This window comes from Ahaetulla prasina, chromosome 1 (assembly GCF_028640845.1).
Source record: "Ahaetulla prasina isolate Xishuangbanna chromosome 1, ASM2864084v1, whole genome shotgun sequence".
In the NCBI taxonomy this organism is placed as follows: Eukaryota; Metazoa; Chordata; class Lepidosauria; order Squamata; family Colubridae; genus Ahaetulla; species Ahaetulla prasina.
In genome coordinates, this window is record NC_080539.1 from 26498634 (window position 1) to 26503728 (window position 5095).

Consider the following 5095-nt stretch of genomic DNA (forward strand, 5'->3'; position numbering starts at 1 on the left):
AAACTGTTTCAACTCTTACCCTCAAAATGACACTATAGAGCACTGCACAACAGAACAACTAGACACAAGAACAGTTTCTTCCCGAACCCCATCACTCTGCTAAACAAATAATTCCCTCAACACTGTCAAACTATTTACTAAATCTGCACTACTATTATCTGCAGTTCGAATTATCCTCTGAAGTCTGTGTCTGTTATGTTGCAGAAGAGGTGATTGTTCCACTTAAAAATAGGTGGAACATGTGGTTTCTTGCGTCAAAGGTATTGTTTTGAATCATGAGACAAATGGAATGACGGAATTTATCCAGGGTAGGTTTTCACTCTTCACACTTGTTAAGTCCGGGAAGTAACGAGGCTGGAGACCAGGGTAGTGACAACAGCTCTTTAATATAGGGTGAACCCAGCGACGGGCTGGGGGAAAAACCTCTCCTTTTATACAGTTCTGCTGGAGGCTTCGTCCAATCAGCAACGTGCTGATTTCCCGCTCAAATATTTAAAGGCACAACTGTTAATACATAACACTCCTCCCCTCCCAGAAAACACTTGGTCTTATTTACATATTTATTTACATGCTATTTTTCGACGTAGTCACGCAAATAACCTGGGCGTCTCCTAGTTCTTTCTGACCTGCGCGGTTCAGTTCTGGGTGGTGTTTTGAGCTGGTCGGAGAGGCTGTTTTCTCCTCCCAGCTCTTTCTCTAGGCCATCGGGCTCTGGATTATTGGCCGACTCTTTTTCTTGGCTATCCGGCCTTGGATTAATTTTGGAATTTTCCTTGCTGTTTCCTCGGGACCTGATGGCGTCGCTGGAACTCTGGGACCTCAGCTAAGTCTTGCGCCTCCCGGGTCATTGTCAGCTGTGGATTCAAAGTGGTATTGGTCATTACCTGTCTCTGTTGGTTTGGTTTGGTCAGTTATTCGTTTCCTTAACTGATCTATGTGGCGCCACACTCGGTTGTCTGGTAGCTCTACCACGCACGATTTTGGCCCTGTTATTTTGTTACTTGTCCGGCGACCCAACTCGGGCCGTCCCCATAGTTTCGGCCCACACCCGTCGCCTATGCTCATTTCCTTGTTTTTCTAGCTCCCCTTGTAACCCTCGGGTGTGTAATGGGGGTTCAAACGGTCAAGTGGGCACCGGAGTTTTCGTCCCATTAGCAATTCGGCTGGGCTTTTTCCAGTGGCTGTGCTTGGGGTTCTGTGCTGGACGGCTAGGAAAAAGTCTATTTTTGTTTGCCAGTCACCTGGCTTGAGCCTGGACAATGCCTCCTTAGCGCTCGGACGGAACGCTCTGCAAGGCCATTCGACGAGGGTGGAAAGGCGCAGAGAGGGCAGGGCGGATGCCTCCCTCTGCCAGGTACCCTCCAACCTGGGCGGCCGTGATTTGGGGCCCTTTGTCGGACACCAGAGTGTCCGGCAACCCGTGAGTTGCGAATAGGTGGCGCAGGGTTGCGATTACTGCTTCGGCTGTGGTGGACTTCATAAGTATGATCTCTAACCATTTGGAAAATGCGTCCACCACCACTAGGAACGTTTGGCCGTGAAAGGGGCCAGCAAAGTCAATGTGGATTCTTGACCAAGGCCCTTGGGGCTTTTCCCATTCTCTGACTGGGGCTGTCGGGGGTAGCGGTCTGGACTCTTGGCAAGCTTGGCATTTCCCTACCCTCTCAGCAATCTCTGCGTCCATGAGTGGCCACCATACATAGCTTCTAGCTAACCCCTTCATCCTTACGATGCCTGGGTGACCCTCGTGGAGGAGGTCCAATACCTTGCCCCTTAACTTGACAGGAATTACTACACGATCACCCCATAACAGGCACCCCCCTTGAGCCGAGAGCTCATCACGTTTCTTAACAAATTCTTTGAACCGTTCGCCCGGCGCAGCGGGCCACCCTCTCTGTACCCAACCGAGTACAGTCCTTAACACAATGTCCCGGTATGATGCCCGAGCCACTTCCTTTGATGTGACTGGGCCAGAGTCCAACGAGTCAATAAGGAGGATGGGGGGTCCCGGAGTGGGGTCTTGATCGCCCCTGGCAGTGGGCATCGGCTCAATGCGTCTGCATGCCCCACTTCTTTCCCGGTCGATGCTGCAGCTTGTATGAGTAAGCGGCTAAAATATAGTCCATCGAGTCAAGCGTGGCGAAAGTGCCACAGGCGTTGGCGGTCGCCAGCCAGTAATCCCAGTAACGGTCTGTGGTCAGTCACGATTTCAAAATTCCGCCCAAAGACATACTCATGGAATTTTTTGACCCCTGATACAATGGCTAATGCTTCTTTGTCTAATTGGCTGTAGTTCCTCTCTGGGGAGGACATCGTTCTAGAGTAGAACGCTATAGGGGCTTCTGTGCCGTTTGGAAGTCTATGGCTGAGTACAGCCCCCACCCCATAAGGGGACGATCGCAAACCAGCACTAGGGTAGTGAGTCGTGATATTGGATGAGCAGGCTATCACTTGAGAGCAGGTTCTTTACTGCTTCAAAAGCCCTATTTTCTGACTTTCCCCAAGACCAAACAGTATTTTTCCTAAGAGCCTATGCAGCGGTTCCATAGCAGTTGCTTTGTTCTTTAAAAAGACCGCGTAAAAATTAACCAATCCCAGGAATGCCTGCAGCTCTGCTTTGTTTTTGGGCGCTGGAGCCTTCCTAATTGCCTTAACCTTGCTCTCAGTAGGGTGAATTCCTTTCTTGTCTATCCGGTAGCCCAAGAAATCGACCGATTCGACCCCTATCTGACATTTATTTGTCTTGACTTTTAATCCGGCTGTCCGGAAAATGCTCAAGACCTTTCTTAACCGCCTCCCCAATTCCTCCATGTTTTCCCTGAAATTAGGACATCATCAGTAGGAACTACCCTGGGAGCCCTTGCAGTAGTCGTTCCATCAGGTTTTGGAACAGCCCTGGTGCCACACTAACCCCAAATTGCAATCGGTGCACTTGAATGCCCCCTGTGCGTCACAATCGTTTGGGCTTCGCTGTGCGGGCGCCTACTGGCAGTTGTTGGTAGGCTTGGGCCAAGTCTAACTTTGCAAAGACTTGCCCTTGCCCCAAGAGTGCAATAAGTGTTGCACTACGGAACCGGTAGCGCTTTTCTGTAAGGCTTTGTTAAGCGTCGCCTTGTAGTCAGCGCAAATTCTAATTGACCCGTCCGATTTGATGGGGTGACGATTGGCGTCTCCCACTTTGCGTGATCGACTGGCACCAAAATCCCTGATTTATGAGCTTGTCCAGCTCCTTATCAATTTTGGTTTTAGGGCAAAGGACTCTCCTCGCCTTAAGCCTAATGGGGGCTACCTGGGGTCTAAGTTGAAGGAAATAGGGGTCCCCTTGTACTTGCCCAGGCAGTCCTTGAAGACATCTTGAACTCGTTAAAGAGAATGTCTTTCAAATTGCAGTCACTTCTGTAGATGCCAGTCACTCCCATGCCCAGGGCACGAAACCAGTCTAGTCCCAACAGACTGGGCAGAGTTCCTTCGACGATCGTGATGGGCAGGGTCTTTTGTGAGGGCCGACTCGACTCGGACGGAGGTGGTCCCTCGAACAGGGATGCGATTCCCTGGTAGTCGTGCACTCGTAGCCGCTGTGCTTGCAGATGGCGCTTGACGGACGGCAGCGACTTCGCCAGAGTGTCCCAGGACATGATGGTGATCGCTGATCCGTGTCTACTTCAAGCCTGCACCGTACTCCCTCGATCTTGGGCTTTGTGAAAATCTTCTTTTCCACTTTGGTTGAGGCGCGCCTATAATGACAGTCGTTTGGTTAGACTTCGCCTTTCTTGTTTGAACCAATCGCGGGCCGCCTTTCCGGTTCCGCTTTGATTGGCCGATTTGAATTTTCGGCGGGAAGGTTGGGCCGCCTGCAAACCTGAGCTAAGTGTCCTTTCTTCCCACACCGCCGCATGTCGCGTCTTTAAACCTGCAGCGTTGGCGCTGATGCTGCCCTCCGCAGCTTCCGCACTCGCCACGGTCCTCAGTGTCGCGTTTCTCGGTCCGGCAGACCCTTCCTCATCTCGCCTCACCTTCGGATTCGGACTGAATCTCCTCCTGGTGTACTGGCGTTGGCTTTGCGCCGCCTTGGATTGAAGAGGCTTTTGCAGGGTCTCTGCTGCTTTAGTAGACATTTCGTGTGCTCTGGCCTCGCCCAGAGCGGTGGCTAGTGTCAGGTTGCTCCTGGCTAGCAGTCGTCGCCGTAGGCGGATGTCCTTGACCCCTCGGATGAGTTGCTCGAGTAGCACTTCGTCTAAGTCTCGGTATCCGCAGTCCTTGGACACTCTTCTTAAAGCGGCCATGTAGTCACCGATGGACTCGCCCTCCATCTGTCTACGTTCTCCGAATTCAAACCGCTGCACGTATTTGGACGGCGTCGGTGCGAAATGGTTCTTCAGCAAGGTCTGCAGAGTCGGCCACGATACCGATTGTATCGGCGTTGGCTCTGCCAGGGCTTCCGCAATCTCGATTACCTCCGGCCCGCAATGGCTTAGGAAGTAAGCCCGTTTGCGGTTATCAGGGATCCCCTGTAGTTCGTTGGCTTCTCGAAAGCTTTCGAAATATGTTCCCCATTTCTCCTTGCCCGGGTTGTACGGTGCGGGTGGCGTGTTTGCCATTTCCGCGTTTCTGCCCTGAGTTTGCTGGGTTCGGAAACACTAGCGTGCTTCAGCTCGGTTCTGGTTCCCCTTAGCCTCGAGATCCCACCTTCGTCGCCAATGTTAAGTCCGGGAAGTAACGAGGCTGGAGACCAGGGTAGTGACAACAGCTCTTTAATATAGGGTGAACCCAGCGACGGGCTGGGGGAAAAACCTCTCCTTTTATACAGTTCTGCTGGAGGCTTCGTCCAATCAGCAATGTGCTGATTTCCCGCTCAAATATTTAAAGGCACAACTGTTAATACATAACAACACTCTTTAACAAAAGGCAAACTAATGAGGCCACCGTTTTAAGAATTTAAATATGCCACTGCATTCTCCACCACCCCCAAATGTTCCCTCTTAAAAAGCAAAAATCAATCCTGTTGCACTGCATATGTCCTGCTTTGGGGAACCGCATTATGCATGCATTCCAGATTAAGTTCCTGGTTCTTGTTTCCTCGGAAAAGAAATCCCTG